The sequence below is a fragment of the Bufo bufo genome, chromosome 3, assembly GCF_905171765.1.
Source record: "Bufo bufo chromosome 3, aBufBuf1.1, whole genome shotgun sequence".
Classification (NCBI taxonomy): Eukaryota; Metazoa; Chordata; class Amphibia; order Anura; family Bufonidae; genus Bufo; species Bufo bufo.
The window spans coordinates 673841715-673860151 of NC_053391.1; the positions used below are offsets into that span (position 1 = coordinate 673841715).

Consider the following 18437-nt stretch of genomic DNA (forward strand, 5'->3'; position numbering starts at 1 on the left):
ACCGTCGCCCCTCACCAATGTCAGCTGATCCGGTGGGGCTCAAGACCCTCTGCTATCAGCCGCTGGAGGGAGGAACAGCGGTGTAAGAAAGGTGTCCAAATTGAATAATCCTATGACGATAACGCAATACGCTTACCTGCAGCCCTCTGCTAAACTACAGATGACAAACCCAGCGTGCTACACCTGAAAAGTAAATGTTGATCATAGTCAACTCACTTTGACACCAGGAAGACTTAATTCAGTATGCACAACAGAAAAACAGTCAGTGACAAACTCAGCTCTGCTACATCTGAATTGTAGATGCTGATTGTAGTCAACTCCCGGTGGCCTTAATGCATTAGGCACAAAAGAAAGTGGTCAATAATAAACTCAGCTCTACTACATCTGAAATGTAGATGCTGATCAACAACGTCGTCGACCTATGGTGATACCAGGTGTCCTTAATGCATTGCGCACAAAAGAAACCTGTCAATGATAAACTCAGTTCTGCTATATCTGAAATGTAGACGTCATAGTTAACTCACGGTGACACCAGGTAGACTTACTGCATCATGCGGATCATGACAAACTTGGCACTGCTACATCGGAAATATAGATGCTGACCACAGTCAACTCATGGTGACACCAGGCAGACTGATTGCATTGGGCAGCAAGGAAACTGGTCAATGACAAAGTCAGCTCTACTACATCTGAAATATAGATGTTGACCAGAGTCAACCCATGGCGACACCAGATAGAATTACTGCATTAAGCACAAAAAAAAACTAAACAAAAAAAAAAAACTGTTAATGAACTCAGTTCTGCTACATCTGAAATAACAGATGTTGACCACAGCCAAGTCATGGTGACACCAGGTAGACATTGCATTGGGCACCAAGGAAACCACATATGGCACAAAAGAAAGTGGTCAATGACAAACTCAGCTCTGCTAAATCTGAAATGTAGGTGTTGACCATAGTGAACCTATGGGGATACCAGGTGACCTGTATACATTATGCACAAAAGTAACCTGTCAATGATAAACTCAGCTCTGCTACACCTGAAATGCAAATGCTGATCATAGTCAACTCATGGAGACACCAGGTAGACTTACTGCATTAAGCACAAAAGTAACCTGTCAATGACAAACTCAGCTCTGCTAAATCTGAAATGTAGGTGTTGACCATAGTGAACCTATGGGGATACCAGGTGACCTGTATACATTATGCACAAAAGAAACCTGTCAATGATAAACTCAGCTCTGCTACATCTGAAATGTAGATGCTAATCATAGTGATGACGCCAGGCAGACTCATTGCATTGGGCACCACGGGAACTAGTCAATGACAAACTCTGGGCTGCTACACATGAAATCTAGCTGCTGATAACAGTCAACCCAAGGTGACACCAGGTAGACATACTGCATTATGCATGACAGAAATCAGTCAATGACAAACTCAGCTCTACTACATTTGCAATGTAGGTGCTGACTGTAATCAACTCCCGGTAACACATGGTAAACTTACTGCATTATGCAGAAGCAAAACAGGTCAAGGACAAATTCAGCTCTGCTACATCTGCATTGCTCCTGTATACAGCCCACCTGGTGGTGTGCTGCCGGCTACAGATGTCACTTGTGGGACTCACCAGCTTTCCTCTAAGTAATCAGTGCAAGGAACTCCGCAGGAAAGCCTGGATCATGTCTCCAGATCCCTCCGGTGCCAGGGGGATTTTATTCCAGGTCACAGCCCCTGTGGTGCTGAGTGCCCATCCAGGCAGGGCAGTGCCCATAGAGCTGGGTGGTCAGTAGCTGGAGCAGCAGGGCAGGTGGCTCCTGTCTCTGACCCTTCTCTGCTGCTACTGATGATCTCTGCAAAGTTTTCAGAGTTGCAGGGAAAACTTTTGCTCTGACTCCACAGGATCACGTGATCCCTCCCACCCACAGGCTCCTGGCCCAGAACAAACAGCTCCAGTGGGAGCAGCCTGTGTCCCTGCAGAGGGCTGGCACTGGTGCACCAAGGGCCGCCTGCCCTCTGCCCCTTCCCCATACAACCTAGCAGGGGCTGGGGATAATGCAGGGGACACAATGGGGCTGACGCATGGCAGCACAGGGCTGCGGATTCTCTCAGACTCTTATATGGTGATACCCGGGTACCTCTACTATGCCCATTGTTTGCCAGGGGGCTGAGGGTGCAGAACACACAGGGGCTCATGTATAGAATGTAGCAGTGGTGGGAAGTGTAGTGAGGTGGCACATCAGGCACACACTGGCATCTCATGGATAAATATTTCACTACGCTTTAACATTGGGGGGTGCACCAGTCACGGGGTACCACTAGTGCTGCTTCACTCAGTTCAGCCAATCATCTTTGAGCTTTAGGTGTCAGAATGTCACACAGGTCAGGAGTGGGAAAGATGGGGGTACTCTGGGCACTGGGCGGCTGTCACCACTATGGAAGCACTGGAGCTGTCGCAGTTAGGGGCAGAGTGGTCGTCTATCATGAGGGCACTGTGGCTATTATAGAGGTACTTTACCAGTCATTACAAGGAGGCACTGTGTCTGCCACGATTATGGAGGCACTGTGTCTGTCACTATTATGGAGGCACTGTGTCTGTCACTATTATGGAGGCACTGTGTCTGCCACGATTATGGAGGCACTGTGTCTGCCACGATTATGGAGGCACTGTGTCTGTCACTATTATGGAGGCACTGTGTCTGTCACTATTATGGAGGCACTGTGTCTGTCGCTATTATGGAGGCACAGTGTCTGTCACTATTATGGAGGCACTGTGTCTGTCACTATTATGGAGGCACTGTGGCTGTCACTATTATGGAGGCACTGTGTCTGTCACTATTATGGAGGCACTGTGTCTGTCACTATTATGGAGGCACAGTGTCTGTCACTATTATGGAGGCACTGTGTCTGTCACTATTATGGAGGCACTGTGGCTGCCGTTATTATGGAGGCACTGTGTCTGTCGCTATTATGGAGGCACTGTGTCTGTCACTATTATGGAGGCACTGTGTCTGTCACTATTATGGAGGCACAGTGTCTGTCACTATTATGGAGGCACTGTGTCTGTCACTATTATGGAGGCACTGTGGCTGCCGTTATTATGGAGGCACTGTGTCTGTCGCTATTATGGAGGCACTGTGTCTGGCACTATTATGGAGGCACTGTGTCTGTCACTATTATGGAGGCACTGTGGCTGCCGTTATTATGGAGGCACTGTGTCTGTCACTATTATGGAGGCACTGTGTCTGTCACTATTATGGAGGCACTGTGGCTGCCGTTATTATGGAGGCACTGTGTCTGTCACTATTATGGAGGCACTGTGTCTGTTACTATTATGGAGGCACTGTGTCTGTCACTATTATGGAGGCACTGTGTCTGTCACTATTATGGAGGCACAGTGTCTGTCACTATTATGGAGGCACTGTGTCTGTCACTATTATGGAGGCACAGTGTCTGTCACTATTATGGAGGCACTGTGGCTGCCGTTATTATGGAGGCACTGTGTCTGTCGCTATTATGGAGGCACTGTGTCTGTCACTATTATAGAGGCACTGTGTCTGTCACTATTATGGAGGCACTGTGTCTGTCACTATTATAGAGGCACAGTGTCTGTCACTATTATGGAGGCACTGTGTCTGTCACTATTATGGAGGCACTGTGTCTGTCACTATTATGGAGGCACTGTGTTATTATTATGGGACACTACAGTTCTGTTATGGGGGCATTCCCTTAGGCCTCTTTCACACGAGCCGTGACGGATTAGGTCCGGATGCGTTCAGTGAAACTCGCACCATTTTGCAAGCGAGTTCAGTCAGTTTTGTCTGCGATTGCCTTCAGTTGTTCAGTTGTTTCCGCGCGGGTAGAATGCGTATTGATGCGTTTTTCACGCGCGTGATAAAAAACTGAAGGTTTACAAACAACATCTCTTAGCAACCATCAGTAAAAAACGCATCACATCCGCACTTGCTTCCGTTTTTCACTAAAGCCCCATTCACTTCTATGGGCCCAGGGCTGCGTGAAAAATGTAGAATATAGAACATGCTGCGATTTTCACGCAACGCAGAACTGATGCGTGAAGAAAACCGCTCATGTAGACAGACCCATTGATATGAACGGGTCAGGATTCAGTGCGGGTGCTACGTGTTCACGTCACGCATTGTACCCGCGCGGAAAACTGCCTCGTGCGAAAGGGGCCTTACACAAGCATGGCTGCTCTCTTCCACATTCAGTTGTGGCTCCGTCTTGATAGTTTGCTACAATGTATCAGTGCAGGTAACAGTGTATCATGTACGGAGTTCAGCCAGTGTAGTTCAGACGGTCATTTGTATTTTTATAAAGACGAGAAGCCAGAGACTAAACAAGCCTGCGCCATTTTTTGGTATGTGAGAATATATTGACTCTGATCATACATTGATCACTGATCGGTGCGATCACTCGGGATCAGAAATAATTGCACCCCCACCACTGAGCTTTTACAATCACCAGCAGATTGTGTTTAGATTCTTGACCACAAGAGGGCGCTGATGAGATTGACAGCCTGGTGAGCTCCCTCATCTACTCCACTCACACCCCAATCTGTTGTGTAAGAAGAGAGCGGTGGTAACATCTAGGGGTCTCAGATCCCCCGGATGATTGATTACAACCTCAGGGGACAGGATCACATAAGATCCTTTAATGCTCTCCCAAGGAATTACTGGTTTCTTGAGTAGGGGTGTAACAAATACTGCGGGGCCCCATACCATAACATGAAATGGGGCCCCACGTTACCATGATGACGATGAGCATCTACTAGGGCTGGGCCCCTTAGCTGTCGGGCCCTATAGCAGCTGCAGAGCCAAATTAATCATTTAAAGGGGTATTCCACTGGATTGGTGTGGACTTGGGTCCCCCAATTCATCGACTGGTAGGAGTCCCAGTAGTTGGACTTGTCCCTGTCTAACAAGTGTCACCCTGTTGCATGGACAGGTGGTACATTCTCACCTCTAGAATACCCCTTGAGGATGCATTGTTTGTGCAGGTGGAATACCCCTTTAAGCCTTTGAGGCAGCATTGTGTGTGCAGGTGAAATACCCCTTTAAGTCTTTGAGGGCTTCATTGTGTGTGTAGGGATAACCATTTAAGCCTTTGAGGCTGCATTGTATGTGTACATGGGACATCCCTTTAAGTCTTTAAGGCTGCATTGTGTATGCAGGTGGAATACCCCTTTAAGTATTTGAGGCTGTATTGTGTGTGCAAGTAAAATAGCACTTTAAGCTTTTGAGGCTGCATTGTTTGTGCAGGTGGAATCCCCCTTTAAGCCTTTGAGGCAGCATTGTACGTGTAGTTGGAATACCCCTTTAAGTCTTTGAGGCCTGCATTGTGTGTGCAGGTGGAATATCCCTTTAAGTCTTTGAAGCTGCATTGTATGTGTACATGGGACATCCTTTTAAGTCTTTAAAGCCGCATTGTGTATGCAGGTGGAATACCCCTTTAAGTCTTTGAGGCTGGATTGTGTGTGCAAGTGAAATACCCCTTTAAGCTTTTGAGGCTGCATTGTTTGTGCAGGTGGAATACCCTTTTAAGTATTTGAGGATGCATTGTCTGTGCATGTGGAATACCCCTTTTTAGGCCTTTGAGGCTGCATTGTATGTGTACATGGGACATCCCTCTAAGTCTTTGAGGCTGCATTGTGTATGCAGGGGAAATACCCCTTTAAACTTTTGAGGCTGCATTGTTTGTGCAGGTGGAATACCCCTTTAAATCTTTGAGGCAGCTATGTACGTGTAGGTGGAATACCCCTTTAAGTCTTTGAGGGCTGCATTGTGTATGCAGGTGGAATACCCCTTTAAGTCTTTGAGGCTGTATTGTGTGTGCAAGTGAAATACCCCTTTAAGCTTTTGAGGCTGCATTATTTGTGCAGGTGGAATACCCCTTTAAGTCTTTGAGGCTGTATTGTGTTTGCAAGTGAAATACCCCTTTAAGCTTTTGAGGCTGCATTGCTTGTGTAGATGGAATACCCCTTTAAGCCTTTGAGACTGCATTGTGTGTGCAGGTGGAATACATCAAAGTCTAAAAGGAGAGTTTCTACGTATACATAGAGTTATGCCTTCACTCACCACTAGTGGGAGCTTCCTGCATTCTGCTTTATTATTGTGTTTTATATCAGTATGCGGTAAGCTCCTGAGCTCCCTCTAGTGGTGACTGCTATATCAGGGTGGATTTTCACTCATTGTCATTCTCTGATCTTTTCTGTAAAGCCGCTACTAATGACGCCTGACGGAGGCGTCACTGAGTCAATAGGTGGAACGTATAGCGCTGCTTCATTTACTCACAAGCTTTATAGAAGTGCATGAACTGGACTCCTCATGTTTCCGGCAGACGCGAGGGTGAGGGGTAGGTGGCTTCGATCAAAGGTTTGTGTTTGCCTAACATACAACAGAAGCCGAGTTCGCAAATATTGACTCTGTCTGGAAAGAAAAATCTTTATATATAGGAGAAAAATTCTGTGAATAGTCCTGAAGTGCTTTGTATTGTGGAGGTCTGTATACAGTGTGTACAGCCTGGCTTAAAGGGAAAGTCCAGTGAGATCGGAAAAAATCCACCTCTGCACATCACATTACAAAACCCTACTCTCCTCACCACTGCTTCTCTACCGCATATCTGACTCTGCTACATCACCGAACCCTGGATTTCCTAGGGCCACCTAAGTAGATTGAACTTAAAGGGATTGGCCACTTTATTGACAGTTTTCCAAAAAAGAAAGTGCTGTAAACAGCAATGCTCCTGATATTAGAACTTCCACCGTCTTGTTTCAGTACAGTCTCTTCATTGACTATGGGGCCCCCATCATGTCATTAATGGATAAAGTCAATATGCTGCTGTTAACAGATCTCTTATTCTTCTGTGCTATTAGCTAAATAGTGCGCTGTAAACAGCAATTCAAGTTCTGATAGCGGAATTGACACTCTCTTGTCGCACACAGTCTTTTCCCTGCCTGTATGTGGCTCCCGTCATGTTACTACTGGTAAATGACAACACGCTGCTGTTGACGGATCTGTTATTCCTATGTGCTGTTAGTTATCTAGTGCGCTGTAAGCAGAAATACAAGTGACTTACACCTGATATCATAATTTAGGCCTCTTTCACACTTGCGTTGTCCGGATCCGGTGTGTACTCCACTTGCCGGAATTACACGCCGGATCCGGAAAAACGCAAGTGAACTGAAAGCATTTGAAGACGGATCCGTCTTCCAAATGCTTTCAGTGTTACTATGGCACCCAGGACGCTATTAAAGTCCTGGTTGCCATAGTAGTAGTGGGGAGCGGGGGAGCAGTATACTTACAGTCCGTGCGGCTCCCAGGGCGCTCCAGAATGACGTCAGAGCGCCCCATGCGCATGGATGACGTGTCCATGCGATCACGTCATCCATGCGCCCTGACGTCACTCTGGAGCGCCCGGGGAGCCGCACGGAAGGTAAGTACACTGCTCCCCCGCTCCCCGCTACACTTTACCATGGCTGCCAGGACTTTAGCGTCCTTGCAGCCATGGTAACCATTCAGAAAAAGCTAAACGTCGGATCCGGTAATGCGCCGAAACGACGTTTAGCTTAAGGCCGGATCCGGATCAATGCCTTCCAATGGGCATTAATTCCGGATCCGGCCTTGCGGCAAGTGTTCCGGATTTTTGGCCGGAGCAAAAAGCGCAGCATGCTGCGGTATTTTCTCCGGCCAAAAAACGTTCCGGTCCGGAACTGAAGGCATCCTGATGCATCCTGAACGGATTTCTCTCCATTCAGAATGCATTAGGATAATCCTGATCAGGATTCTTCCGGCATAGAGCCCCGACGACGGAACTCTATGCCGGAAGAAAAGAACGCAGGTGTGAAAGAGCCCTTACACCAGTTTCTTCACTGACTGTATGAGGATCCCGTCATGTTACTACTGGAAAAGACAACATGCTGCTGTTGACGGATCTGTTATTCTTATATAGTATTAGTTATCTAGTGCGCTGTAAACGGCAATTCAAATGATTTACACCTGATACCAGAATTTACCCCTCTCGTATCAGACTATACAGGGCTCCCACAATCTCTTATAAAGCCTCCGGGCCGTCCCATCCCAGCAGCCACTGACTCCATCCTCTCTCCCCCTGCGATTTTCCTAGAGAAGGTATTGACACCTCTGACTCAGAAATCTCCTTCCTATCTACGTGACAGGGGACATTTCTTGCCTGAAGTAGGCACATTAGTGACTGATAATGACTGCATACTTGTCCCATTTGACGTATGCAGTCTATATACCTCGGTCACACAGGAGAAGGGCCTGGAAGCGGTTAGGGAATTACCAAATACTACTCCATATCACACAACTGGAAAGGTATTCTTCTTATCACTTCTTAAAATTGTACTTGAGAGAAATTATTTCCTATTCCAGGATTCTTTCTACCAGCAGCGCTGTGGGACCGCGATGGGATCGAACGTCGCACCGCCAATACGCAAATTGCTACATGTCTTATTTTGAGAGTAATTTTATTTACCGTAATGACTTATACCAGCAACACTGTGTCTTTTGGCGTCGACTTATCGATGACATTTTTTGCGTGTGGCGACGTTCGATCCCTCACGGCTTTCACCACATATCTTAACTCCATTCGGGAGGAACTACAGTTCACTATACACTTTGATAAAAATAAGATTTCATTTCTAGATACCTGGGTCCTACTAGGGGAAGATGGGCATACTCAAACTGACCTTTCCTTCTAAAGCACTGATCGGAACAGTCTACTTTCCTTCACTAGTAGTCATCCAGAGTCTAGAAAGAAATCTATCCCCTTCTCACAATATCAGCGGGTAAAGCGGATTGTCAGTAATCCGGATACCCTGACAACACGACTAGAAGAAATGACTAGAGAGGGGTTACCCTAGACCAGTGGTGGGCAAACTTTTTTGTCAACTGAGCCAAATATCGCCAAAACCACGATTGAAATTTTTTTGGAGAGCCACATTTTTAAAACCTAAAATATATAGGAAGGAAGCGCATGCTGAAGTGAATGGGTCCAGGATCCAGGATATGAGTGCTACAGAGTGCTTCCGTGGTGCTTCTGCAAAAAAGTACTGCATGCGCCGCAATTGTAATAGACCCGTCTGATTTACCTCTACATATCCACAAGTATTTTAGCCTCTGTACCTTTCATACTGCAGCCATGGACGCGGTCATACACGCACTCTCCACATACATGGACGCAGTCATACACGCACTCTCCACGTACATGGACGCAGTCATACACGCACTCTCCACATACATGGACGCACTCATACACGCACTCTCCACATACATGGACGCAGTCATACACACACTCTCCACATACATGGACGCACTCATACATGCACTCTCCACATACATGGACGCACTCATACACGCACTCTCCACATACATGGACGCGGTCATACACGCACTCTCCACATACATGGACGCAGTCATACACGCACTCTCCACGTACATGGACGCAGTCATACACGCACTCTCCACATACATGGACGCACTCATACACGCACTCTCCACATACATGGACGCAGTCATACACACACTCTCCACATACATGGACGCACTCATACATGCACTCTCCACATACATGGACGCACTCATACACGCACTCTCCACATACATGGACGCAGTCATACACACACTCTCCACATACATGGACGCAGTCATACACGCACTCTCCACATACATGGACGCAGTCATACACGCACTCTCCACATACATGGACGCAGTCATACACGCACTCTCCACATACATGGATGCAGTCATACATGCACTCTCCACATACATGGACGCACTCATACAAGCACTCTCCACATACATGGACGCAGTCATACACGCACTCTCCACGTACATGGACGCAGTCATACACGCACTCTCCACGTACATGGACGCAGTCATACACGCACTCTCCACATACATGGACGCAGTCATACACGCACTCTCCACATACATGGACGCAGTCATACACGCACTCTCCACATACATGGACGCAGTCATACACGCACTCTCCACATACATGGACGCAGTCATACACGCACTCTCCACATACATGGACGCAGTCATACACGCACTCTCCACATACATGGATGCAGTCATACATGCACTCTCCACATACATGGACGCACTCATACAAGCACTCTCCACATACATGGACGCAGTCATACACGCACTCTCCACGTACATGGACGCAGTCATACACGCACTCTCCACGTACATGGACGCAGTCATACACGCACTCTCCACGTACATGGACGCAGTCATACACGCACTCTCCACATACATGGACGCAGTCATACACGCACTCTCCACATACATGGACGCAGTCATACACGCACTCTCCACATACATGGACGCAGTCATACATGCACTTTCCACATACATGGACGCAGTCATACACGCACTCTCCACATACATGGACGCAGTCATACACGCACTCTCCACGTACATGGACGCACTCATACACGCACTCTCCACATACATGGACGCAGTGATACACGCACTCTCCACATACATGGACGCACTCATACAAGCACTCTCCACATACATGGACGCAGTCATACACGCACTCTCCACGTACATGGACGCAGTCATACACACACTCTCCACGTACATGGACGCAGTCATACACGCACTCTCCACATACATGGACGCAGTCATACACGCACTCTCCACATACATGGACGCAGTCATACACGCACTCTCCACATACATGGACGCAGTCATACACGCACTCTCCACATACATGGACGCACTCATACACGCACTCTCCACATACATGGACGCACCCATACACGCGCTCACCATATACATGGACGCAGTCATACACACACTCTCCACATACATGGACGCAGTCATACACACACTCTCCACATACATGGACGCAGTCATACACGCACTCTCCACATACATGGACGCAGTCATACACGCACTCTCCACATACATGGACGCAGTCATACACGCACTCTCCACATACATGGACGCAGTCATACACGCACTCTCCACATACATGGACGCAGTCATACACGCACTCTCCACATACATGGATGCAGTCATACATGCACTCTCCACATACATGGACGCACTCATACAAGCACTCTCCACATACATGGACGCAGTCATACACGCACTCTCCACGTACATGGACGCAGTCATACACGCACTCTCCACGTACATGGACGCAGTCATACACGCACTCTCCACGTACATGGACGCAGTCATACACGCACTCTCCACATACATGGACGCAGTCATACACGCACTCTCCACATACATGGACGCAGTCATACACGCACTCTCCACATACATGGACGCAGTCATACATGCACTTTCCACATACATGGACGCAGTCATACACGCACTCTCCACATACATGGACGCAGTCATACACGCACTCTCCACGTACATGGACGCACTCATACACGCACTCTCCACATACATGGACGCAGTGATACACGCACTCTCCACATACATGGACGCAGTCATACACGCACTCTCCACATACATGGACGCAGTCATACACGCACTCTCCACATACATGGACGCAGTCATACACGCACTCTCCACATACATGGACGCAGTCATACACGCACTCTCCACATACATGGACGCACTCATACACGCACTCTCCACATACATGGACGCACCCATACACGCGCTCACCATATACATAGATGCAGTCATACACGCACTCTCCACATACATGGACGCAGTCATACACGCACTCTCCACGTACATGGACGCAGTCATACACGCACTCTCCACGTACATGGACGCACTCATACACGCACTCTCCACATACATGGACGCAGTGATACACGCACTCTCCACATACATGGACGCAGTCATACACGCACTCTCCACATACATGGACGCAGTCATACACGCACTCTCCACATACATGGACGCAGTCATACACGCACTCTCCACATACATGGACGCAGTCATACACGCACTCTCCACATACATGGACGCAGTCATACACGCACTCTCCACATACATGGACGCAGTCATACACGCACTCTCCACATACATGGACGCACTCATACACGCACTCTCCACATACATGGACGCAGTCATACACGCACTCTCCACATACATGGACGCACTCATACACGCACTCTCCACATACATGGACGCAGTCATACACGCACTCTCCACATACATGGACGCACCCATACACGCGCTCACCATATACATAGATGCAGTCATACACGCACTCTCCACATACATGGACGCAGTCATACACGCACTCTCCACGTACATGGACGCAGTCATACACGCACTCTCCACGTACATGGACGCACTCATACACGCACTCTCCACATACATGGACGCAGTGATACACGCACTCTCCACATACATGGACGCAGTCATACACGCACTCTCCACATACATGGACGCAGTCATACACGCACTCTCCACATACATGGACGCAGTCATACACGCACTCTCCACATACATGGACGCAGTCATACACGCACTCTCCACATACATGGACGCAGTCATACACGCACTCTCCACATACATGGACGCACTCATACACGCACTCTCCACATACATGGACGCAGTCATACACGCACTCTCCACATACATGGACGCACTCATACATGCGCTCACCATATACATAGATGCACTCATACACGCACTCTCCACATACATGGACGCAGTCATACACGCTATCTCCACATACATGGACGCACTCATACACGCACTCTCCACATACATGGACGCACTCATACACGCGCTCACCATATACATAGATGCAGTCATACACGCACTCTCCACATACATGGACGCAGTCATACACGCACTCTCCACATACATGGATACAGTCATACACGCACTCTCCACATACATGGACGCAGTCATACACGCACTCTCCACATACATGGCTGCAGTCATACACGCACTCTCCACATACATGGATGCAGTCATACACGCACTCTCCACATACATGGATGCAGTCATACACGCACTCTTCACATATACATGGACGCAGTCATAAACGCACTCTCCACATACATGGATGCAGTCATACACGCACTCTCCACATACATGGACGCAGTGATACACGCACTCTCCACATACATGGACGCAGTCAACACATACTCTCCACATACATGGACGCACTCAACACATACATGGATGCAGTCATACACATACTCTTCACATACATGGACGCAGTCATACTCACAGTCACCACATACATGGACGCACTCATACATGCGCTCACCACATACAGGGGCGCACTCATGCACACAGTCACCACATACATGGACACACACATATACAATACACATATATAGACACCCAGCTTTCCTGCTGTGCCTCTCCCCCATACTCTAATGCCTCTGCACTTGTGCCATGCAGGATAGCAGGGAAGCTGGGTGACATTTTATGATATAATTCACCCAGCTTTCCTACTGTACTGCAGGTCACATGTGCCTAGTCTGGGAAAGCTGAATATAACCCCAGTTCCCCTGCCACTCACATCACTGGTGCAGTTGTGGCAATACACCTGATGTTCAGCATGCTGGGCAGCATGGAAGGTTCAGGTTGCAGGAATCGCGGGTAGAAAAGGGGGCGGGGCTATTATAGCTCCGCCCACATCTGGCCGTCCTGTGGCTGGTCACTGTCCATCATAAGAACTGAGGAGAGGGAGAGGCGGAGCAATGTCACTGATGTCAGGTCAGTGACAGAGGTGCAAGGGCAGGACTCTGGACCCGATGCAGGAGCAACACGCCCTCCCTTGCTTTGTGGAACGCAAATGCGTCCCACAGGCAAGATTCCTCTGTAGTGCAGGATGGGTTGGTTTCGCCGTGGGAGCCCGCACCAAAGAGCCGCATTCAAGGGTCTAAAGAGCCGCTTGTGGCTCGCGAGCCGCACTTTGCCGACCACTGCCCTAGACAACTACTGGAGGAACAGAGGAATAGACTTGAAGGTCTACAAGAGGTTAAATCCATCACGGATTCCACTGGTGGTTGAATATCAATAAACATTGGCAGATAGTTTTAAGATCCTATCCCCAAATTGATGAATTTCAGAGACCCCCGATGATGTGCTAGGTAGTAGCAAGATTAGCCCTAGACAGACTACATTATCCACCCCGAGACAAGGCACATTCCCATGCTTGAATTGTGTGAATTGTTCGAGTGTCATTAAGGGTGGTTATTTCTCACACCCGCATTCTGGTGAACAAAACCCTATTAGAGGGGTCTTCACCTGCGATAGTCGGTTTGTAATTTATATCCTCAAATGCCCCTGCGTTTTATTGTATGTGGGGGAAACCTCCATGAGAATTAAAGTTCGATTGAGCAAGCACAAATCGACAATTAGAAAGGAGAATTTGTTACTCCCACTACCGTACCACTTCCATCAAAAGGGACATACTATATCACAACGACGCTATCAGGTCATAGAAGGTGTCACATTACCTCGACGCGGTGGTGATAGAAATAAATTGCTCTTAAAAAGAGAGGCATATTGGATCCATCGGTTACAAACCATGGATCCGAAAGGCCTCAATCGAGATTACAATGTCAGTAGTTTCATGTGATGCGATTATCTGTAACTATGTTTCCCTTTTTGTTTATTTCTATAGCGAAACTAGATGTTTCCGATAATACATTTCGGAACAGATTAAGCTGATTCACACACTCCCCAGATACCTGGTTGTGGGAGGAGTTTATTGCAACAATGTGATGTCACTTCCCTTGCATATACAGTACAGACCAAAAGTTTGGACACACCTTCTCATTCAAAGAGTTTTCTTTATTTTCATGACTATGAAGCATCAAAACTATGAATTAACACATGTGGAATTATATACATAACAAACAAGTGTGAAACAACTGAAATTATGTCATATTCTAGGTTCTTTAAAGTAGCCACCTTTTGCTTTGATTACTGCTTTGCACACTCTTGGCATTCTCTTGATGAGCTTCAAGAGGTAGTCCCCTGAAATGGTCTTCCAACAGTCTTGAAGGAGTTCCCAGAGATGCTTAGCACTTGTTGGCCCTTTTGCCTTCACTCTGCGGTCCAGCTCACCCCAAACCATCTCGATTGGGTTCAGGTCCGGTGACTGTGGAGGCCAGGTCATCTGGCGCAGCACCCCATCACTCTCCTTCATGGTCAAATAGCCCTTACTTTCAAAGTTTTACCAATTTTTCGCCTGACTGACTGACCTTCATTTCTTAAAGTAATGATGGCCACTCGTTTTTCTTTACTTAGCTGCTTTTTTCTTGCCATAATACAAATTCTAACAGTCTATTCAGTAGGACTATCAGCTGTGTATCCACCTGACTTCTCCTCAACGCAACTGATGGTCCCAACCCCATTTATAAGGCAAGAAATCCCACTTATTAAACCTGACAGGGCACGCCTGTGAAGTGAAAACCATTTCAGGGTACTACCTCTTGAAGCTCATCAAGAGAATGCCAAGAGTGTGCAAAGCAGCAATCAAAGCAAAAGGTGGCTACTTTGAAGAACCTAGAATATGACATATTTTCAGTTGTTTCACACTTGTTTGTTATGTATATAATTCCACATGTGTTCATTCATAGTTTTGATGCCTTCAGTGTGAATCTACAATTTCCATAGTCATGAAAATAAAGAAAACTCTTTGAATGAGAAGGTGTGTCCAAACTTTTGGTCTGTACTGTATACCAGAGCTAGTGGTAAGATGTATACACCAGTCTGATGAAAGCACATAGTTGCTGAAACGCGTCACTATGATGTAATATGTGACTGAATAAATCAACAAGATTATTCATCAAGCGAGTGCCGGTCTTTATTCTTCGTGAATTATCTACTGGGATTCCTGCCCACAGACACGTGCACCGCCAAATTCTTCGAGCAGTGCCGACCTTATTTGGATTACATATACAGGGCTCCCGTCATGTTACTACTGGTAAAAGACAACATGCTGCTGTTGACTGAGTATTGATATTAAGAGCTTTTAGTTATCTAGTGTGCTGTGAATGAGGTGCAGTTCTGATTTTTACTGACACATGCATAGCCAAAGGGGTGCAGGGCGACTATGAATAGTGTCCCCATATTTGAGGCTCCTAATCCTTGTGCACCTCCTATTATCTGGGATTTTGTTGTGGTCACACTCGGTCACATTTCAATGATAGGCAGGCTTGACTTTTTTTGTGACATGGCAAAGATGGGCGATGGATGGCACAGAAAAACGAAGATTCCCCAAAATCACTTTCACTGTGACACGACGGCAACTGGGTCAAAATATTGTGTCACCATGTAGCCCTAGCGGTAGGGCTAGTCCATGTTCACACGTTGCATTAAAATTGGACAAACTGCCAGTTTTTCACGGCCATTTTGCATCCTTGTATCCATCCATTCATCCATTTTCTGTCCGTTATACCTGTTTTTAACGTCCGCTTTGTATCCTTAAAAAATGTCCCAAAAAAATGTACAGAATGTACACAGCATGCCAGTATTGAATGAACATCATGTGTCCATCATACCAATGTTGCATGTGCAGTGTCCCAGAGGACTACTGAATGGGTTGATTCTTGCTAAACGGGTTAATGTCATTTATTTCAAGCATTATGTATCCCACATGGCTGAAAATAGGCAAGGAAGTAGTTAATCTGGCAGCCTCTCGATGTAGTTGCCAGGGTGATGTACTGCTCACGCCCCTGTCCAGCTAGTTTTCTCCTAGTTTAGCGTCAGTCTGGCTCTGCCTGTTGTTGGCGACTGAGGCCTTTGAATCTGGCTGAAGCCTGTGTGAAAAAAGAAAGTCTGTTTCCCCAGGAGAACGCCATTCGTATGGACTGCAGAAGCTGGCAGAGCAAAAGCAATTGCACCAGGAGACTAAGGGCTCATGTCCACAAACGTACAAATAGCGGTGTGCAATGCAAGGGCACCAGCCATGTGCACTCCGGGTGTGGATGCAGAGCCATTGACATGAATGGGTCCGCAATCCTCAAAATACGACAAAAAATAGGAAATCTATTGCAATGCGGAGGCACGGACCTTAAAACCTTCCGATCTGTGCCTCTGCTCCGCAAAAAATAGGGGATTACCAATCGTTGGCCATTTACCAAAAGTCCACCAGTCACTGCTGCATGGCCCCAGGGAAGAGGTGCAGCTAGGGTAGGCTTTCCAGCACCTTGGGGAAAGGATTCATCATCACACATTTTTTTAACGCTAAGCCGCTCTGCTAACTCCGTCCAATGCATAGCTATACTCACCCAGTCCTACTTACTTAATAAAATCTATCATAGGGCAGGGCACACAGCGGTACCAATACACCGTGCAATAAATGAAAGAACCAACTAGTCCAACCTCATCCAGGGCGTCGCTGGCGTCGGTGTAATGTCCGCTGGATCCGGAACAAGGTCGCTGTGGTGATAGCGCAAAAAGAATATTCACATAAGGAAGGGATGGTGACTGTACCTGTGAAATTCCCAGCAGGGGGCGCTGTCTGTGCTGGCCCTGTAAGACCTCGCTATCCCAATGTATAACAGGGCAATCTAGGGCATTTCCTCTTAGTGCTACCATACAGTACTAATGCCCACACTTTGCCCCCTCATAGTAATGCCCACATCGTGTCTCCTCACAGTACTAATGCTGACCTTTGTGCCCCCTCACTGTAGATATGTCCTCCTTGTGGCCCCATCACAGTAGTTAATCCCACCTTTGTGCCCCTTTCACAGTAGTTATGTTCTCCTTGTGGCTTCTTCAAGGTAGTTATGCCCACCTTTGTGCCCCCTCACAGTAGTTAATCCCACCTTTATGCCCCCTCACTCTAAATATGTCCTCCTTGTGGCCCCTTCACAGTAGTTATGCCCATCTTTATGCCCTTTCACAGTAGTTATGCCCACCTTTGTGCCCCCTCACAGTAGTTATTCCCACCTTTATGCCCCCTCAGTGTAGATATGTCCTTCTTGTGGCCCCTTCACATTGTGGCCCCTTCACAGTAGTTATGCCCACCTTTGTGCCCCCTCACAGTAGTTAATCCCACCTTTATGCCCCCTCAGCGTAGATATGTCCTTCTTGTGGCCCCTTCACATTGTGGCCCCTTCACAGTAGTTATGTCCATCTTTATGCCCTTTCACAGTAGTGATGGCCACCTTTTTGCCCCATGACAGTAGTTATGCCCATGTTTGTGCCCCTTCACAGTAGTTATGCTTACCTTTTTTGCCCCTTCACAGTAGTTATGCCCACCTTTAGTAGTTATGCCCACCTTTGTGCCCCCTCACAGTAGTTATGTCCACCTTTGTGCCTCCTCACAGTAGTTATGCCCACCTTTATGCCCCCTCACTGTAGTAATGCTTACATTTGTGCCCCCTCACAGTAGTTATGCCCATCTTTGTGCCCCTTCACAGTAGATATGTCCTTCTTGTGGCCCCTTCACAGTAGTTATGTCCATCTTTATGCCCCTTCACAGTAGTTA

The 18437-nt window shown here is 47.3% G+C and overlaps 1 protein-coding gene across 1 annotated transcript in view; it reads right to left on the reverse strand.

Moving 5' to 3' along the window:
• PRSS23 (serine protease 23) overlaps positions 1-1867 on the reverse strand; it is a 43208-nt gene extending 41341 nt beyond the window's left edge. The window contains exon 1 of the mRNA XM_040426368.1: positions 1627-1867. The gene's annotated coding sequence lies outside the window, so the exon portion shown is untranslated. The remainder of the gene's footprint in view (positions 1-1626) is intronic.
• Positions 1868-18437: the final 16570 nt, after the last annotated feature.